The sequence below is a fragment of the Filicampus tigris genome, chromosome 17 (assembly GCF_054856515.1).
Source record: "Filicampus tigris isolate MCC_2025a chromosome 17, RoL_Ftig_1.0, whole genome shotgun sequence".
NCBI lineage: Eukaryota > Metazoa > Chordata > Actinopteri > Syngnathiformes > Syngnathidae > Filicampus > Filicampus tigris.
This window is the reverse complement of record NC_141233.1, coordinates 10483028-10505107: the sequence shown is the minus strand read 5'-3', so window position 1 is coordinate 10505107 and position 22080 is coordinate 10483028. Positions and strand designations below refer to the sequence as shown.

The following is a 22080-nucleotide window of genomic DNA, read 5'->3' as shown; positions in this document are numbered from 1 at the left end:
TTGCGGTTTTAGAAGCTTTCAAGCAAAGGATATTTGAACACAAACAGTGGAAGAAACATATAGACGGATAATATAACAATTATCACAGGCATATATGTTTTATTCTCTCTGAAAAATGACTAGGATTACAGCATCCTGTTGAGTCCCTTACAATAGTTGTGACAATTCTTTGTTTGTGTCTGCATGACTGTTTTATATTGCTTCTGGTGCAATGGAGGCTGTGGCTCTCCTTTCCCAGATGTGATTACATTCAGTAAATATACGGTGAAACCCCATAAAGAGCATCTCCTTTCATTTTAGAGGTCTCTGAATGCACCTGCCAATCAGCACACCTGTTTCCTCTCTGAGTGATTGTATTTCCTGATCCTGTGGTCATGTGACCACCACTTTCTGCTTCCTTTTTTGGCAAACTAGCCGTTCTGAGGCCCAGGAGATTGTTTGTCAAAACAATTTAAGGTAAATTCTTGTCTTTTAAGCTTGTTTACCACCGAATACAATGTTTGAACTGTTTTCCTGCCATGGACAACAGTCCCCTGTGCTAAGCTGCCAAGTGTGGTTGTGATTTTTCCGCCCTCTTGAACGTGCTGGACAGTTCACAGGCGTGCCCATTATTGTTACTTTTTGTCAGTAATAATAACCTTGTGTCAGAGGTTGAGCTGTTTTTTTGTTTTGTTTTTTGGGGGTTGGGATTGTACATGTCGAAGGAAGCGTGACATGGGCAATATTATGACTGAAGGCTAAAGTGCAGGACACTTGCTTTTTATTTGTTAATGTGCTCTACAGACACGCGTGAAATGAAGTTTCTGTGTTCAAGTGGAAAATATCATAAGTACATTAACAAACATGGTGAACGATCTAAGCTGGATGCGTTGTTGTTGTTTGTTTTGCTGTGTTGACATGGGAAGTTTGTTTTTGCCACCTTCAGTTTTTTTTTTTTTGTTTTTTTTCCCAACCCCAAAATTTTCTTGACAAGAATATGTTCTATGCAGCCCCACTACGCAAAATACGACATTCTGATTAATATTACATTTGTGGAATATAAATCAAGCAGTAAAATCTACCCATTTTTGTACATCACAAGGGGCGGCCATTTTGCTACTTGTGTCGACTGAAAATGACCAATTCTTAAAAGAGAATGTTAACCCAAAAATTGTTCTTTACAACAATATGTTCTATTCGCCATCACTAGTCTAAACACGGCATTCTGATTAAAGTTGCATTTGTGGAATTTGAGTAAAACAGCAAAATCCACCTGTTGAAGCCAGCTCAGGGGCGGCCATTTTGTCACTCGCCATTGACTGAAAATGACATCACAGTTGCTCAGGGCTCAGATAACAACCAATCATGACTCTGCTTCAGAAAACAGATGAGCCTCATTCAGCATCAGACATTTTCAGACCCTCTTTTACCCTAACATTTGGGGGAAAAAAATCCTGGGATTGAATGGCTGGACTGTGAGAAGACATATAAGTATGTCTTGAGGATTGAATAGCAGATATATCTTCTACCTTGTATAACTCACTTCCTAATTATCTATGTTTCCATTTCACATCACCATAATGGAGTCTACGGCTTGGACAAACTCTGTTTTATATCATGACACATTTAAAATCTTAAATATTAGGGATGCACTCGTGTTGAGTATCTGCCAATAATGAGCCCTGCTCCGATACCTTGGCAATGCAATCAGATGGGAAAAAACAAATTGTATTTATGAATAATTATTGACCATTTGCTGTATTGATGTTATGGTCATTATTTATGCTTTGTATGCTATTCTGGAGTGACAAAAAACGAATACAATTTATGAATAAGATTATTTTACATTTGACAATTTTTACAATTGATAATTGACTCCCCCCCACCAAAAGGTTTTTAACTGCCAAAAGAAAGCATTACCTCTCAGCATAGTTCCTTGGCACAAAGATGGTGCCTAAGTAATACTTGTATTGCTTTGGTGAGTTTTTAGTGAATAACGGAGGATACATTTAAAAAAAAAACAGGTGAATGCAGGTCTGCAAATATACAAGGGCTCACTGTATCACAAAATTTTGTGTCCCCCCCCCCCCCCCCCTTTCTCCTTTTAAGCCAAAACATGAAGACTCATCATTCTTGTTGCTTTTTAAAAAACAAAGCTCACCAATGTTAAGATGCGGGCTATGTGCTGGACAATGCACATATTTAATTTAATACCAAGACGCCAGCAATAAATCACTAACAAGTATGCATGTAAATGAGTGTTGTTTGAAAAGGTCATAAGTGTATAAGACGGAATGAAAACAACCATTTGGAGACGGGAATTTTTTTTCTCCCCCAGCGGTTCTACTGTAGCCGGCCGGCAATGCTGGGAAGGGGAAAGTGCTCGCCAGAGAACGACGAGATCCACTCAAGTGAGAGGGACATGCATTTTAGATGACGGAAACGGCTGCTGGAAACTAGCTGATGGTGGCGGTGATGGGGTTTGCTTGCTCATGCGTGAGAGCGCCGTTCATTATTATTCCATGCCTTCCCGGCCTGACTAATGGCTGCGCTGGGGCCCTCGCGTGCGCTTTCACGCTGGGCTGCAAGAGGCACGGGAAGGAGGGTAAGGGCCTTGGGGAGGTGGTCAGCAGTCACTGCTGATGAATGGCGGTTAGCCTACTGTTACTGTACGCACAATGTCAAAACAACAGTGAAACAAAGAAAACAGATAACAGAACCACTTTTGCCATTCTCAGACTTTTTAAACATTTTAAAGATGATGTGTAGTGGAAAATTTCCTAAAGTAGCTTGTATACAAATAGTGTCTCTGCTTGTGCCTGCTCATTCGTCAAGTGTGCAATTAAACAGCCAATTAAATCTTTCTATTTATGTAAATGAGTACATTAAACCCCATGTGAAATGTGAACATTGGGTTCCATTGATGACCCCAATAATAAAAGGTTTCTAATTTCCTGTAGATGCTGCAGGACAACAGCAAAGCAATGCGTTTGTCAATATGATGCTCCTTAACTTATTTGAAAAAGTTCTTAGACACAAGATGGCAATAAATCGTTTAGCTAAATTGAAACTTGCCTCAACATAGGTCTTTGGCACCAAGAGTTAAGTTACACTGGAAACTAAAACATGTCTTAAAGTGGAAGTCAACTCAAATGTTTTCTTTACAAGAATACATTTTATACAGCCCCACTAGACTAAACATGGCATTCTGATTAATATTACGTTTGTGGAATATGAGTGAAGCAGTAAAATCCACCTGTTTTCGTCCATCTCAGAAGGCGGCCATTTTGCCACTTGTGGTAGACTGAAAATGACATAACAGTTGCTCAGGGATCAGGTAACAACCAATCATGGCTCACCAGTGAGCTGTGATTTGTCGTTATCTGAGTCCTCAGCAACTGTGATGTTATTTTCAGTTGACCGCAATTGGCAACATGGCCGCCCCATGAGACGGCTAAAAACAATTGGATTTTGCTGCTTTACTCATATTCCACAAACGTAATTTTAATAAGAATGCCATGTTTAGACAAACGAAGGCACATCGAAGATATTACTGTACAGATTTTGGGGGGTTGACTTTTTCTTTAAGCATTGGTTCCGAAGAGTTTCACATCTTTTATGTGACATATTTTCTATGTTGATATTATGAGCTTGCCACGTGATTCACAATTAATGCTCGAATTCGTTATTCCTGTGAACAATTTTGCATTTTTCGCCTGAAAGTTTCACACTATAAACATTTGGAATTATATTAAAACTGTTTAGATTGTAATTTCCTTTTCTAACAGCCATCAAGAGGTCCGAGTAGTGAAGTCTCAGTTTTCATTTGTCCAAAGGCAAAACAGCTCGCATGTGTTAGATGCGTTAGTAGATTTGTTATGGTTTGAAATATATTTCTCTCTCCAGGCGAAGGAACCTCTTTTAAGGATAACGCTTTAAATACAATCAAGATGTATTAAAAAAAAACATGAAAATGCACTTAGGCTCAACAAAGTAGTTGAAAAGGGATAAGATCTTGTTTAATATGTCAAATTGGCTAGAATTAGTACAACGTTGGTCTGATACAAGGTTAAGATTTGATTATTGCGTTATGACATTAGCAGTTAATAAACAAGCTTTTGGGGTTATTGAATGGGAACCTGCAGCTCATTCGGTCATTTCACTTTTTCTAAAGTTCCTCCGAGCGCCATACTGCTTTTATGAAAACATTTGTTGAAACGACGCACACAGACAAACTGCTATAGCATAATCGTTTTGGTTTAATTTCTTTCAACAATTGCATGACAGGCCAGATCAAAAGGCTAACCTTGAAGCATTCCAAATAGCCGCTGTGTTTCAGTTTTGTAGTCTAATTATACAGCTGTATTATATCAGTGAGTCTGTGTACAGATAGTAACCAACAAACAACTTTTAATTGCGGTAGGCCAACATGCTGGCAGATGTGACAGGAACAGCGAGTCATTGTGAAGCGCTGACCAGAGGAAGCGTAGACGAGAGGTAATGAAGGTGTAATTTGCTAACCATCTGTGAGGTGCCTCGCTACCCCCGGGGGCTTCCTCCTCTCCGGAACTCCTCCTCCTCCTCCTCCTCCGCAGGGGCACAGGTGTTGGCGAGAGGAGGAGGAGGAGGTGGTGAGTGGTATGAAATAATGGTAGGGAAAATAAAAATCGATCAGGAACGATATAATATTGTGGCATTCAAATCGCACGTCATCTACAATCACAGATAAATGTTGTCAAGTTGGAGAAGTTGAAACGAGAGGGAAAAATGCAATAAAAAAGATTAAGTCTAGTCACACTTAAACTTATATTCACAAAAGAATCTTGCGCCATTTTAGCTAGGCTAATTTTTGAAAATGCTGTTACCCTGGAGTGCCACAAGGTTTTGTTCTTTGCGCACTTCAGTTTTGTCATATATATATATATATAAACTTGGGTTTAAAAGCATTTACACTCGGGGCCAACTTCTTTTGGCATCTTATTCCATTTGAGTGCAGCATAGCAGCTCAGTCCTCATTTCACATCTCACATCTGTTTAACATTTTTCTGTTTGGAACAATTAATGGAGTTGGCAATTAGTGGGACAAAAGCATTACTGGTACTATACAGACAGACCACTCAGCTGCCACTTGGGCCTCCCTTATGCGGGGTCCCACATGGTTCTTTACTTAGCCAGGTCTGGTTTTCCTTTACATGCTTTCTTGACTGGTCACCAGTCACATATACCGGTAGACAACCAACTTGTCACACTTAAATTAATACTTATGGAGAGTTTAGTGTATTATGAATGAACCCAGCATGTTAATAGTTCTTGGACTGTTGGGGGAAGCTACAGTACCAAGAAAAAATACACAAAAGCAGACATGCTAACCACGAGGCCAATTGTGATGACTAAAACTACTTGTCATGTATGCATAATTATTTCAACCATGTATTTTTGTGTTTTCACTATTTGTCATTTAGTTAGTTTGGAAATGAAAATAATGTCACCACTAGTACAGTCCACAAACCGCCAATTAAGCCCTTATGTGGGGTCTCTCAAGTTTCTGCCCGTGGCCCAATCCGGTTTTCGTTGTCCATGCCTCATTCAGACCTTTTCTTTGGTCATTTTCAAAGGTTGCCGCTTTATAGTGATAATCACATTAACTTTGTTTAATCCAAATAATTTCAACCCATCATCTGCCTTTGTGACCAAATTAACCAGAGCCAAATTCCTTGAGTGTTTTACATACTTGGCCAATAAAGGTGATTCTGATTCCGATTCCGATCTGACAATTAATTAGCGATTTTACGAATGCTATCACTTACACAATACACACTTTGACCTGTAGCCACTCCCCCAGGGTTCTGTCCTTATTTCGATCCAGTTGCCATTGAACATGCTTTCTTTTGAGACGGTTCGTCACATGACCGTATTCCTAATAATGTCAACCTTAAATCTTGTCTTGCATTTTTTTGTAAGATACTGGTGTGGAAAAGGTGAAACATTGAAACTAAAATGCAAAGTTAATAATGCATATCACAGGAGAGTAGACGGGTTGTATTACTACTCCATAAACTAATGTAATTTCTATCAGAGGCAACTGAGGCCACTGTAGCCTATGCATACATACAACAAGCACTGACTGGGCCACTGTTCAATATTTGTCAATAGTTTAGCAGTGACTCGATTTAAAAGAGCAAATCTTAAAATGCGTGCCTTGAAGTGGTTGGGTTTTGAGATTTTGTAAAGCTTCGTGTTTAGCTATGCTTGGACAAACTGACACATCTGATCAAAACAAATCCAACATAATCAGATTTGTCCACACAAATGCCCCCCTGTGTGTCTCCTCCTCCGGGGCTGCCTTGTGACCCCCGTGTCACCCTGTAAACTCCCCCTTCCCCTTGAACATGTAAGGCCAGTGGAAGTGACTTAGCCCCCCCCCTCCTTTTCCTCCTTTCTGCTTTGAAGCGCTCCAGTCAGCCATGTTGTGCTGACTGCCTCTCTCTGAGAGGCGTAGAACTGCCGGGCTTTCTTCATAATGACCTTTTCCTTTTGCTCTTGTCCTGTCCTGGCTGCTCAGAAATTGTGGCTGACAGGTCGTTGGGCTAATTTTAATAAATATATGCATAAGTGAATGTAAAGAGCAGCAAAAAAATACACATGAAAAATAGGTGAATGACTGATGACTGAAGGGTACCCACGCTGCAGACGGATGATGAATAACAGATACTCAATTTTTAGTAAAATGCCCAGCTCTGATGTGTTTTTATTCTGCATACAATGCTTCTGACTATTCTTGCTGCTGTTCACATTCACGTCACGTAGTATGTTTTCCATTTATAAGTAATTTTAATAAAAGCAGTACACTACTTATTGATAGATGTATATGGATTTTAATGCTATATAAAGTACTGCTGACTATTCTTGCTGCTGTTTGTATTTATGTCTTAATGCATCTATACTCCAGATAAACAACTATACATGAGTGATAGACTAGTTATGTGTTAGCTTTTATGCAAAATATACAATCCTGCTGACCAATCTTGCTACTGTTCACATTCATGTCTTTATATATTGTATGTTATCTATAAGTAATTAACTAGATATAAGCAGCAGCCAGCAGAATAATTATACCTGTATAATGTTTTTGTGCTACATTCAGTGTCTAGGTGGTCAAACACATGGTGGGATTTCTTGCTTGGCCTTTTGGCTGACTGATTAAATTCTGGCTCCTTAAGTAGCTGACTTGTTGGCTGTGGAATGCAGCAGGTGGTTCAATCTGAATGGGCTTTTGCTGGTGAGCGTGTGCACGTATCTGTAGTGCGTGTTTTTTCCCATGGTTGAAGCCAGGTTGGGGATTTTTTTTTTTTTTTTCCCCTTCCCGTGCTGTCCTTCAAATTTTGCTTGTTTCACATTTCGCCTTGCTTGTTTGTGAATCTTCCACTGGCGTGAGATTGCAGAGGGTGAAAATCCATCCTAATGTGGAGTCCCTCATGGTTCTGTCTTTAGCCCCATCCAGATTTCATTCTAGATTGCCTATTCAATCATTTGAAGCCTACCATATGACCGTAATGACTGGGAGAGAGTGTTGCCCAATTCATATTTGTTCCTGCACCACTCGTAGATCCATGGGATCATTAGGTAAACAAAAGGGCAGCGGAAGCATGGGAACACGCTATCAGCAGGTTATCTGCTGGGCTGTTGACTCTTGTGTCTCTTATCACTTACATGAACTCCATTCTGATGTGCTGTGTGTGTGTGTACGTTGCATAGTTTGCTCCAAACTCTTTCCGCGCATAAATACCGTGGGAGTGTGTGCGGTTTCAACTGTATCTCTGTATTTTTTAAATGTAACTGTATATATTTGCGCCTGGGCGTGTCTGTGAGCACTGCCGAGGCCAAGCATCTGCTGGGAATGATAAACCACAGCGAGAGTGTTACGCCACATTTTCCTCCCTGTTTGTGTCACACATCCAACATTTTTCTCCCCGCCCATTTATTGTTTTATTTTAGGCACCCGCAACTATTACATAATCACCTTAAATGTGCAACAACTTTTTTGCCATATCAAAATCAGATTCATGTAACATTTTTCTCCCCTCTTCATCATGGTCTTAATCCTCCTGGAGAGTTACCTCCTCACACATCTGTAAAAATCAACATTTTGATGTATGTTTCCTTGTTGATTGGTGATAATGGTGTCCGGCTTGCTTGTTTGCATTGCGACACGTCCGGAACCGGGCAGTTCATTCAAGGATAACCTGTCCAATTTCTGTCATAGGAGCTGTGTCAACTTTTCCCAGGCTAGTTGTTTATCATCGTGTCCTACCTGAGGCCAACCAAAGTTAAATAAGTTCATCAATTATGGGCTCTAATAATGTTTTGTGTAGACAGTTCATCCTTTAACCTAACCTGCTGTTCCAAAGACTTGCTTGTATTTTTTCATCTTATTTTCCACTGACCTCTGGTTCAATCCTACACTCGCTTTCCTCTCCCTACGTTCATCCTCCATGCTAAATGAGAACCAGACGTTCACCCGACCTAATCAAGATGTCCCAAGCTTGAATGAGACTTATTATGGGATGGGTAAACAGAGAGTTCCGATGTTGCCGGGGGCAAAGAAATCCCAGGACAAACCCAGGTTGATTGGGGTTCTCTGTCTCTCTTTTGCACTCTCTCTCTCTTTCGCTCTCTCTCTCTCTCTGTTTGTCCATCTCTCGGTCTCTCGCACTGTTGCACTCTTTCTCGCTCTCTCTCTCACTCTCTCTCACTCTATCTCTCTTGGGTGTATCTCTCTCTCTCTCTCTCTTGGGTATCTATCTCTCTCTCTCACTCTCTCTCTCGGGTATCTATTTATATATATATATAATTTTATATGGATTCCGAGACTTGGGCTGCGATTGGATACGTATGCGATACTTAGATATTATAAAAATATATATTAAAAAAACTCAGGCGTATGTTTCCAAAGTTTTAACTTAAGGGTCATTTGACATTTATTCAAGTGTCATGATTGAAAAGTGCATAAACTGTTCCAGTAACTGTTCCTGATGCACAGGAGTGCAATGAATAAAACTCCATTCACAAGACTCAACTTTAAGGACCTCTAATGTTCCAGAAGTAGGTTATAAAACATGCAAAACATAACATTGCGTAATATAGCGAAAGTATCGATACTTCATCACCATATCGATACTTTGGTATCCCCATAAAAACATTGTGAACATTGGCGTGTAAACATACGACAGGAGAATATACTCAAAGGCATGTATTCTTTATCCTCTATGGAAAACGACAAATATTACTGTGCCTTACTGAGCAGGTGGCACGAAGGAATGAGCTGGAGTTATTTTGATAGCACTGATGCAGTCGTTGTGGCTTCTGCTGACAAAAATTTCCACTTGTTTTGTCCGTCAGTCAGCGTCATTTACATACAATAGCCTGTTCAAACAATTTCCTCACAAACATTCAGCATGGTGCTGTTTTATTCATGTACACACATGTCTTCTCTTTTGCTTTTGTTTTCCTGCTGCACTCCTGTTTTTCATTTGGTGGACTGGAGGAAGGAGGCGGGATGCGGAGTGCGTAGCGTTCTCAGTATTTATAGGCCGGCATTCTGACCAAAATGATCCGTGTCCCGCGAAATAACTTCCTCTGGCCTCACCGCTAAATAACAGGAAGTCTTCAATTGTGCACATTTATTAATCCTAACACATGCCCAGGCTCCGGCGCTCGTCAATATGAGCTCTTGTCTACATCCACTTTCCGTGCGAAATGTAAGGAAATGGTTGGATTCTAGTTGTAGCAAACTACCACCATATTTATCATTAAATGCCATAAGAATTAAGTTTGCCTATTTTTGAGGGAAAGAAAGTTGGATGGTGACAATAAAAACATTTTATTTTAGAAAAAAGTTACAACATTTTCCCACGAAATAATTGCCATAATCTTTCAAGAATGTATTTTGTTGGGATAAAAGTTTGTAATCTGACGAAAATAGTTTAACAAGGGAATTTTAAAAATACAACTTTTTGCTTGTAATATTACGCATGTTGATCTGTAAAAAATTATATTTTATTTTGGAAAAAATCGGACTATTTCACAGACTTTATTAATTCTGTGATATTAGATTTATATACTAATGCATCATAATCCTAATCTTTTAATTTGCCCAAAGATTAAGAAGTGAGGAGTAACTGATTTAGTGTGTTAAGTGTGTAGTAGGTATGCACTTTTATATTTATAATTTCACATGATTTACAATGAACAGCCATATATTTGCATTTTGGCATTCAAAATTTCCTATAACCACAATTTTTTTTTAAATTTATCCTCCTTTATTCACTGAAAAAAAACATTTGCTGTTTTCATGATCAAGCCAAAGCAATAAAAGTATTACTTGCGCGTCATCTTAGTGCCAAGGATCTATGTTGATGTGAGTTGAGGAGTTTCGTTTTGAGCAAAGCACTCGCCTTATTGTGATCTATAGTAAACCATTTTAAGGCGGGCATCAGTTCAATGCAAATTTTCGCTATCCAGATTGGGCCCTTAAAACTGTACTGCAAATTATTTTGTTGACCCCAAGGTATGGCTCCAGGTGGTCCTGGGACTCCAGTTTTAGAATCATTGGAATAAACTCCCTCCATTTTCTACAATCATTGTAAACACGCATGCCGTCTGCACAGCCTGGCCTCTATTAGCAAGCCTTTCAATGAAGGTAGGCAGCGGGGTGATGCGGTGGGTCAAAGGTGAGACTATGTTAATGGGTGATGTGGGGGGTCTTTTCTGCTCGGTTGACCGTCGCCGCCACATACACACGCGTACACACAAAGCAGCATAGGTCTTTGCTCTCTCTCGGATGCTTCAAGACAGAGCAAAAACCACAAATGCTGATGTTGCACCTGGCAGCCATGATAGCGTGCACATGTTTTCAAACCCAATCACTGTGACCGCACTCTAAGGGTCGAGCGGTCCAGATCCAGAAACTATTATATTCAATTCAAGTATAATGCAGATGATCTGTCAGCATCTGTGCGTGCATGAATGCATTTAGGTCTTTGAAGCGAACATATGACCGCATTTATCAGAGCTGGGCATTCCGCCTATGTGACGGACCAGTCCGTCTACCCGCCTATGACGGATGCCCATTTTGTAGGCGATAAACGGGAAACTTTAAAAAATAGTCTGACTAAGCATAGTCGGAAGCCCATTTTTTCCGTCTATGTAATTGTCTATGTTCACGGTGAGGCAAGGTTTCTGTAACAATCAGAGTTGGGCATGACTTTTCAGTATAATAAAGTCATGCAGACACAACAATTAGTACTCCGTCATCTACTAATACCACTGTGAGTGTTAGTAAGATTATGTCTTATTTGTCATTTTTCAGAGAGGATAAAGAATACATGTCTGTGAGTATTGTAGTATTGTCTATCTACATGTGTTGCTCCACTGTTTGAGTTAAAATATCCATTTCCTAAAGAGCTTTTAAAATCATTTATCTATCATTGCAAATTTTTTGCATGTTAATAGTGTTTTTCATTATACGGTAGCATTAAGCTAGCAGACTCTTAACTTTGTTTGGTTGTAATGTGTTGTTCTCTGGTTTATGTTTAGTTTGATAGCAAACTTGAACTTGGAGTGGCACTAAACGGCTTGAAGCCTATTTTCTTTTTTTTTACAGAAATGTTCACTATTTGCCAAAGTGCGGTTTATTGTGAAGTGAGTTGCATTGTGTTCACTGTTACCATCCAGCACTTGTATCGCAAATTTGCACTTGCGAGTCAAAGCAAAAAATGGGCTGAATGGCTGCTGGTATCTGGAAATAGTCCGAAGTGAGACCACTCGTATCTCAAGGCATCACTGTATTGAATTGTAAAATGATGATCTGAGGTTACTCACAAATTCACTTCTGGACCTATTTAGTTGAATGCAATGCTATTTTTTTGCATAAAATCCAACAAATATACATGGAAAAAACCAAAAACTATTAAGTAAAATTGGATCGTTTCCTGCGGCACATCTGATGCTGTCTCATGTTCCGCAGCACAGTGGTTGGGAATCACTGGAATAGGTTATTGGCTGAGGCCGATTTCAAGGCTGGAGCACAGCGTCTGTTTGCCTTTTTTTCCCCTCGCTTTAGATGTGGCTTCTGTGTCTTGGTGGCACACACCGTAGAACCAGCTAGCCTGCCACCCAGTGGGTGTGACCGCAGTCAAGTGCACTTACTGCTAGGCTGTGCCCATACCTCCATTGTATGCAAATGAGCCCTACAAATACAGTAGTGCAAGGGTCCTAAAATGGGCGTGCGTATTTTGCAAGGGTTCCTATTTCCTCACTCAGGTTAGTGCATTATCTGTGTGTGCGTGTGTGTGTGTGTGAGAGAGTGAGAGAGAGTGTGTAGTTGAGTACAGTTGCGTAATCACCATGTGCCTCGGTGCCTGGAGCCGGCAGCTCGTTAACCTGCCTTCCTTCCTGCTGTCACCTCAAACTAAATAAACACACAGGCTATCTGCACTGGGTGTGCATGTGTGCGCACACACACACCTAAATACCCATGCTTATACTCCCATCCGTGCACATTTCCCCTCTATGTGTCTCGCTTTCTTACTTTGCCCAAAACAAAAGTTGACCGAAGGCTTTTTTTCCTTGGAGTAGGACAGATCGTACATCCAACATATATGCACATTCACACGCACACAAACGCACACACACTCACACAGCAAAGTTGTTATATTTAACAAAAAACGAATAAAATAATAACATTGAAAAAAAATTTTTGTTAACGGAATAAAATTAAAAGGAAAATGCTTAAAAAAAAAAAAACTAGCTGAAATGACATCTTATGTTAATAAAACTAAAACTATAATTATAACAAAAATATATCTTGTTTTGATCTCTGTCGATTATCATACATGAGCTTTCAGAGTTAATTTTAAATGTATTTAATTTGGTATTGCTGCATGTCCATAGAGAAAGATGACGGTCAGTCGTTTCAGAATTGTAGTTACCTTTTTTAAAAAAAATTTTCACTCAACAAAAACTCGATATAGGGGGAAAACTAATACTAAAACTAATAAAACAAATTAACACAAACCAAAGCATTTTTGAAAAAAGAAAAATCAAAACTAATGAAAACAAACAAACTTAGGAAGCCATATATGAACGCGTCCGCTCAAAAGAAGTGAGATGTCAAGGGCTGTGTCACACAAACACAAAAGGAAAATCAAAACAGGGTAAAAAAAAAAGCTCATCCTAGCATTTGCCCAGCCAAAATGTCACCATATAGAGAAACATACTCTGAATAGGCATCATAAATTCATAGAGATGTTTTTTTTTTACGATGTGGACAAGTTGAGTGTATAAGTAAAATCACCGTCGGATTTATGAAGCGTGCGCACGGGGCCAATTTACGTCTCAACACTGTGCGTGTTAGTGTTTCAGAATTCGTTCTTATTGACGGGCTCATGCCCACGATTTGCAGTCTGCATAAACCACATCCCTACTTCCCCATAAAAGAACTTCAGTTAGATGCATCAAAATGAGATTGGCTCGGCAGTTTGGAAAGAACAACCCCCAAAATTACAATAACAAAGTTCTAAATTTGTTCGCAGGGTAAAAACAAATTTCAGTAAGACCAGAAATGCATCACAGATTTGTGCGACAAATGTTCCCATGCAGGATTTCAGTACAAATTCACATAGTTTTCGAATGAGGCCCAATGGCAAGGGATGTGCCACACAAGCACAGAAAGACAGGAATACTCACACACACGAGTACTGATGTTGAGCTTTTATTTACCCTGTGGGGAGGATGTTACAGTTAGGATGGGATACAACATGTCATTGAAGAATTCCGCCTCCCTGTCAGTGGAAAACAATCTGCTGGGAGTCTTCGGACTTTGCGACAGGACACCCCTATAGCCAAATAAGACTCCAAGTTTTATCTTAGAGCAAGAAGTCTAAAACAAGCTGCCTGACCTGACGTGATGTTGTGATGCAGGGTTTGTTGTATGTGTTTGGATGCTTTGGGGGGAAAAAAAAAACTGGCTGTAAATATTGGGAAGCAAGTGCAGCTCTTGGTTTTATTGCTCCACATGAAGTCATTGTTTGACAGACGTTGTCTTCCTGCACCATCCAATCTGGATTTATTTGTGTTCCTTTATGGAGAGGAGACCATTCAGGGTGAATGACGTCAGCATTAACTTGAATGTTTTTAATGCTTTTTACCATATTTGGTAACTCAAACATGAGACAAAATTGATGCCATTCCTAACTAAGGCCCACGATTCCAAAACTGTGGTGGTTATTAAATGGCTAATGACCTGGCTTTGGATATAATACAAATATGTATGTGTAACTGCAAAACAAAAACAACTGAAACAAAGTGCTGCACATGAATAAAAATGAAAGATAAAATATAAAGACAATTGAATAGAGCACAATTCAAAAGCAACAAAACAATAGCAAAGTTAAAAACAATCCAAACAAACAAAATGCTAACCTAAAAGCAGAGGCTCATGCTGTGTTGACAGGCAAGCATAAATCCTTAAAAAAAAAAATGAAATTAAAGGATAATCTGGCAAAGCATTGTGAAACAACAATTTATAACAAAGCAGATGAGTTCAATTCTGCCTCCCCCAGATAACATCACCATCTTCCCAAATGATTACCCCACGCTGCACTGTATGTAAACATACTACAGTATTTCACTTTCTTTGTCTTGAGGCCTTTTAACTGTGTTTAATACCCACTTTTGAAACCTTACCCTTCCATTCCTAAACACATAAAACCACATGTAACAAAACCACATGAATCACATGTTACTTTCATAAAAATAACTAACACAGCCCCCCATTTTTAAGTATTCATTCTTAACTTTGGAGCCTGCATACCCGTGTTCATCATGTGGGCTCAGCTGGCGCACTTTTAAATAACTTTTTCTGTTTAGCTTTAAAAAAGTAAAGCTGGGGGGAGGAGTAGCGGTGGAAGCATTAATAAATAAAGAAATAAATAACATTTATTGCCGGCCAGACATGACAGTTGGTTTATGGGCCGCCTGTAAACTGGAAGAGCCAGCTTTAGAATTTACATAATTACTTCCTGGTGTAAATTATTCAAACGACCCCCACTTCCCCACAACTGCCTCATCTCCCCCAAATTCTACTTACTCCCTTACTGGGTTATATGTCTTGACAACAGACTTTGCACAGCTTTTGTTTTCCAGTGCAACCTCTAACTTAAGACAATGATTTCTTAACACACATTATGACCTTGTTTTATTGTTGTGCAGTGGCGGATGGAGGGGAAAAAAAACACGGCACCTTTTGTAATTTGACTCAGAAATCATATGGAATCATGTGGTATGAGTTGTATTGATATTGAATGAAATTGAATCATGTGCAATGCTATGGAATTATATGGAATTATATTTTAAGCTTTGGACAGATATTGAATGACAGGGAATGATGTGGAATTACATTCAATTACGCTGAAGGATATGGAATGATGTGGAATGATGCTAGTAAAAATATGCAATATTTTGGTGAAAAATGTGGAATGATATTGAAACATGTGAATGATTAATTATATTGAATAGTAGGGAATGATGTGGAACAATACTGGTGAAAATGTGGAATGCTATTGAAAGATATGAATGATGTGGAACTCTATTGAATGGTAGGGAATGATGTGGAATAATACTGGTGAAAAATGTGCAATATTTTGGTGAAAAATGTGGAATGATATTGAAAGATATGGAATGATATCAAATTATATTGAATAATGTGGAATTATGTTGGCCAAGAATGGGCAACATGTTGGTGAAAAATGTGGAGTCTTATGTGGGAATTGTAGGAATGTTGAAAATCTTTCCCTTTAAATGAGCTGAGCATTTTAAATTTTGAATGGGAATGATATGAATCTGTTATTAAATGTGTCACTGGGAATGAATGGGGAATTTTTGAGTGAAAAATGTTGGTGTTTTTAGTGATGATAGGATGACTTCACGGCATTTCGATGCATTTCAGTGGGAAAGGATGATTTGAGATGAGTGTTTTGAGTTACGAGCATAATCACAGAATAAATGAAATTTGTCAGTCAAAGCATCATTGTATATCGTGGAGTGGAGTTTTGTGCATGTGATCCAAGCCATCTTAATGAAAATTTTGTGAGTGTCCACAGGAATCAAGCAGTTTCATGACACAAAATTTGACAGTCCCAAAGAAAACAGACTTAATTTGTGAACCCACTACTCCCATTTTTGAACCACAAAGACCATTAGGTTTTTGTCCAATTCCTTCCTTTCCACTTCCTGTTTGAAGAAGTCCCGATTCCGTTTGTGTGTATGCGCATGTCGGAATTCTTGTGTTTCGGTGTGGATATTGTTACAGCACCCTCGTGCACTAATGAATGCATTGTGTGGTTGTGAGGATGTGTGTGCATGGATAAATGAATGTGATTGTGTTTATTTGCTGGATGTGTGTAGGACACAGGAAGCCTTGGGGGGCCCCTGGCTCTTGCTGTTTGTTATGGAGTGAGTTCCAAGTAGTGGGTGTACAACTATGTGTGTGTGTGTGGCAGTTATAGCCGTCGCTGCTGACTATGACTGCTGGGCATGGAGTCTTAGTGGAGCCAGACCACGGTGCAAGTGTGCACACACTAGTATTTTTTTTCTTGTGAGGACACCTTAAAGAGGAATGTATTTACAATAAACGTGGGATTGCAAGGATTGTGTTACATAGAGATAAAGACTCACACATGCACGATGAGCAACATGTTACCACTTATTGAAAGTCTACAGCAGCCAAATACAGTGGTGTCTTGAGATACGAGTGACCCGAGTTTCCCAACAAGCTTAAAGGGGGAAGTCAACCCAAACATGTTTTTTTCAAGAATATGCTAATTGAAACGAGGCATTCTGATAAATATTGTGGAATAAGAGTTGATCCACCCGTTTTTAGACATGGCAAAATGGTCGCCCCCTGAGATGGCTAAAAAAGGATGGATTTTGCTGCTTAACTCATATGTGCCTGTTAGCAGATGCTAACATTGCCAGTGCCACTGTACATTATGGAAATTAGCAGAATTGTGATGTCACAGTTCTTGGTCATGGACAGATTTGTGCTAATAGGCAGCAACAAAAGACTTAGTGGGTTCTTAATATCCGCTCTTGACAATTGGGCAGGCACCAACTACTTTGTATTTGTGTACACGTCGCTGTCGTGTGAAAAACACTTATCTCCATTTTTTTTTCCCATTTTCTTATTTTTACATGAATGGTGTTTGCGGGTTACAGACATCGCATTGTGAAAACTAAAAAAGTTTCTAAAATTGGAGATAATTGTTTTTCACAGAACAGTGACGCACTGCAGACTGTAAACATCATTTAGACAACAAATTATTTTTCCATATACAATCTTTCCCCTAATTACTTCTCGCAGCCTCGCTGCGGTTTGGCTGCAGTCGGTTGACAGTTTGGCCACATCCGCTTGGGTTTGTGGATGGCTATTTGACTCGGACACTGCTCGTTTCGGAAGCGATCTCCTGCTTCTTCTACTTCTTCTTCTAGTCCCTGACACGAGTTTGATGTGTGGTTTTGTCCATGAGTTCCTCCAAAACACAAGGCTAGCATTAAAAAAAATGTGTTGGAAAAGGTGGCAGAGTAAAAAAAAATCACCAAAAGAAATTGTGATGGAAAAGTCAAAATGTCAAATCTTTTCTGAAACCTGTTGGATGGTCACATAAAAATGTAAAGGGTTAACCGTTTTTTTCTTTTAAGAAAAATTGCTTGTAAAAGTAATTGGCCAAATCCCGTTGAAGGATTTTGCTTGCTTTCAATCAAAATGGCTTGGTTCCTGTTCATTTTCAAGCATTAATCTTTGAGACATTTTTGTGCCTCCTGTCACGATAGACGTCCTGAAAATGACAGGATGATAGGTGAAACTGCTGTTTTTCTTTTTCCAGATGGGCTTGAAGAAATGGGTTTGAGGTCAAAACACGAGCTTGAAAAAAATGGTGAAATCACATTTATCACAATTTAGCATATCTGTCTAGTAAACATGGTTCTTAATTGGCAAAAAATTTTAGGATAAATTGTCTTTGAAAAGACCCGTTGGCTAAAATGACCCGAGAATGTCTGCTTCAAAACAGAATGGTAGACTTCCTGTGTCTTTTTTTTTAAAATAGTTTCTTCTTGAGTCTTTTTTGTGGGCGTTCACGTGATATGTAGTACAAGTCAACCAAATTTCATGTTTCTCAGTCACAGCGACTTTGGCGACTGTATTTTCACCAAATTCCCAGGGGAACCTACCGAATCAATTTTGGGGAGTTACATAGGGTTAAAACAGGTAAAAACACCTGTAGTAAAATCTTGAGTTTTTTTTTTTTTTTTTTTTTTTTTCAATTTCAAGAGGGCCTTAGTAATGATGGTACTAATGGATACCGTCCAAATACAAATGTTTAGTCTGAGTTATTTGAAGTTTGATTTTTTGGGTGATTGACCAAGCTTAAACTTTTTTTATTTTTCTACTCTTGATGGACAAGTTCTCCAAATTTAATCTTGCACATTTCAGTGAATCTGACTTGGAGGGCTGAAATTTCCCAAAATTGCATATTGGTCACTTAGGGATACATTTTCACCAAGATACATTTTTAAACACCAAAGTGGCAATTTTATTTGCCCCAAGAAAAATAACAAATACTAAATATGAAGAGTTTCCCAATAATGATGGCCGATTAACACACAAATAGGAGCATTTGATAGGATTTTATCTGATTCTTCCCTGTTTATTTTTATCTCATGTGACCTCTTCTTAATATTTGCCAGCGTGGTTTCCAAGGTGACACGAATGTCATGTTTATCATGCCTGAAAAGGAAAGCATCTAATTTCTTTATTTTAATTGATCTGCTTTTATCCCTACGAAATGATGCCACCTACTTATTTGGAGTCGAATCCTGAAGATGGAATATGGATGTGTGTTTGAGGAGAATAGAACAGAGCCTCTGTGTTCCGTTGCTCCCAAAAGAGACAGGAAGTCGGGCATGTCATTGTACTTGGGGGGGACAGAGGGGTCTTTGTTCGGAGCAAGGTCGCTGAGCAGGTGCCTCACTTTCTCTCGCTCTCTCTATGCACACACGCCCGTCTGTCTGTGTTCATCTTTGCAATATTACATTTTTAGCATGTACTATACTGTACACACAGTACAATGAAAGACCGTCACTTCAAATCACTTTTCTTTTATTATTTTTAAATAGACTAACTACTGTTGTTTAAATCTACAAAATATGTCAGGGGTAGGGCTGACTGCTGTTAATGATATTTTTCTATTTCGTATACACCTTAAATTTATAGTGGAATATGATCCATTCATGATTGTTATGAGCTCTAAACCAGTTTTTGTCCCATTGAAAATACTGGAAGTATCCGTTTTCTACCATCATAAAAGCATTCATGTACTGTATGGAACAATCTTAGCAGTGATATGATTATAAAGATAACATGACCACGGTTAATGAAACCTAAAAACAATAAATCACTCTATTGTTAATAATATGCGACATGAAAATCTGAAAATAGTAGAAGCACTTGTGCGTTGTTCAAAGTCTTTTTGAAGATGTTTTGTGTGACTTTACTGGAGAGGGACGTGTTTGCCAACATTTTAAGCAAAAAAAAAAAAAAAAGGTCTCTCAAACCTACCGTCAAAGGAATAACATTACCCTTTTTGGAAATCACTGTTATAACTCTGTGATGAGCTATAGCCTCAAATAAGATAAACATTACTTCGCATGTCTTGAAATAGTCTTGATATTCAAATCCAATGTCTAAAATTAGCGCCATTCGATTCCCCGTGGGCCCATGTGCTCATCCCGTAATATGTATGTGATGACATCACACGTTTAGAAATAGCAACCAAAGCTATGCTAACAATAGCATCTTTGCTCTAGGGCTTACCCAAGGAGCTGGGTAAATGAAGTGGCCTAGATCTATTTTTCTTTTTTGTTTGAAACTCCATGAGCTGACGGCCAGATATGCATTAAAAAAGAGAAATCAGAACAAATAAGCAACATATTGATTAGATTCAATCTAGATTAAAGTCCAACACTATGGACATGTTTTATTATTCACAACTGCTACTCTTTTTCCCCTTTTTCTTTGAAATATAACATTTTATAGCGTGTCTTATACGGAAAAATCATCAATACACATGGAAACAGTGTTGAAAAATTACCGTCTGCCGACTGGCAAGTGGTTTTCCGACCCTGACTGCAGTTCAGCGGCAGTTTGAGAAGCTTTATGGCTTGCACACAGCTCCAACAGAGTACAATTCACGCCATGTATGGCAAGCTTCTTGAAACAGGATCTGTTCTTGTCAAACTAGGCAACGGAAGGCCTGCTGCACAGATTTCAGGTTCATGTGGAAGATTATGATGCTGAACAACCTCAAATGAGTAAAGTAATGCTTTTTAAACTGGCGCTGAACCACAGTCGGGAACAGAAAAAATTCTGGATGGTGGTTTTTGCCAGTGTTGCATTGCTAGCTTGGAGAGGCTGGAAGGGCTCGCAGTTCAAGCGCTAGGAGGTCGGGAGCTCGCTGCGATTTTGTAAAAACGTAGAGTAGCGATCAAAGGAGTGAATTCTTGACTGATACATTTAAATGGTATTCAACGTAAATCGAATTACCATGATGAGAGGAAAAGAGTAGACAATTTCAATTAGCATGAATAGCATAACGTGCATGTTGTGTCTTTTGGCTTTTCCCAATGTACAGTAATTGCACTTTATAAAAAAACATTTTATTTCTTTACATCCTCTTATGTTTTGTATTAAGAGGAACTAATGGCACATAACAAAAATAATAGTGTAACGGTAAGGTATCAAGGTATCACTATATTTACATTTTCATCCGAATATTCTAAAGGGATTCAGTGAATTTTGGTAATGAGCTTTTTAATGGATGTCATATGGGGAGAATAAATATGTAGGTCATGAAGCCGAATGTGATCGAATTCCAAGATAATGTCACAGTTTTCTGCGTGGGATACTGTAACTTTGTCATGTTTCGCGAGAAGCCTTAACGGCGACACGTGACCTTTTATAACCGAGATCACATGACAGGAAGTTGACAGGAAGAGAAAGGGTCAGCCCGCGGGAAGCCGAGAGTGGCGGCAACGCTAAAAGAAAAACATTGAACCACGGTGGCACATGCCCTAAATGCGCACATGCTAACACACGCACACACACTCTCACGTATGTGAGGAAACGTGACTTGACCTCTTCTCCCTCCTCGCCTATAGGCGTTGTTGTGTGTTCGCGCGGCGGGTTTCCATGGCGATGTTCCTTTTTGCTCATGATATTGACTAAACAGATGTATGTTAACAGGAGGGGGCTGGGAGGGGCATTCCAATGACGGCCAAGTAGATGTGAAAATTTACAAGATTTTTCTTTTCCTCCCCCAAGAGCCTCGTCAAGCAGATATCACGTTGGCACATCCGAGTACAGAAGCAGATGTGGTCGCCTGGGTCGGCCCTGCCACAACACAACTGTACGCATACGTGAGCCGTCAAGAACGTCCATATTAGTTTCGGGCCATGTGTGCGGGTTGTTTATAGCACCATGAAGCAGTGTCTCGGCATGCGTACATATCCGTTCCCATCGAGTGCCCGTTTCCAGTCTGATGTTTAACACGGATATATTTACCTCTCTTTCCACCATCTGTCCATCTTTAAAACTGGAAAGTGTGACATGGGGAAGAGTGCTTAGTAATGGTGGGTTGCATATCTCGTCAAATTAGCTTTTCTATGGTTCATGTCAAAATGAATCGATTTATCAATAACTATTCATATGAATTGTTTGTAGCCACTGTTTAACTGAACATCGGCAAAGTACTCTGATTTCAGCCTCTCAACAGTAATTATTCTCAGATTTTTGTAGTCTTTCATGAAAGCAGACTGATTTTTAAAAAAAAATCAAAATAACATCTGTTTTTACAATGAAAACAAATGATCAATAAGTGGAATGGAAAAAAAAAGAGTCCTCTGTATATTAATAGTCACGGCCCACTTGTTTTATGGATTTGGTCGTGTGACGTTTGTAAGATGAGCCCTTAGGCACTGTGATGTCAT

General features: G+C 39.2%; 1 protein-coding gene across 1 annotated transcript in view; it reads left to right on the top strand.

Moving 5' to 3' along the window:
- The first annotated feature begins 2315 nt into the window (after nt 1-2315).
- Nucleotides 2316-22080, top strand: part of LOC147133329 (uncharacterized) — a 56754-nt gene continuing 36989 nt past the window's right edge. The window contains exon 1 of the mRNA XM_086013184.1: nt 2316-2390. The gene's annotated coding sequence lies outside the window, so the exon portion shown is untranslated. The remainder of the gene's footprint in view (nt 2391-22080) is intronic.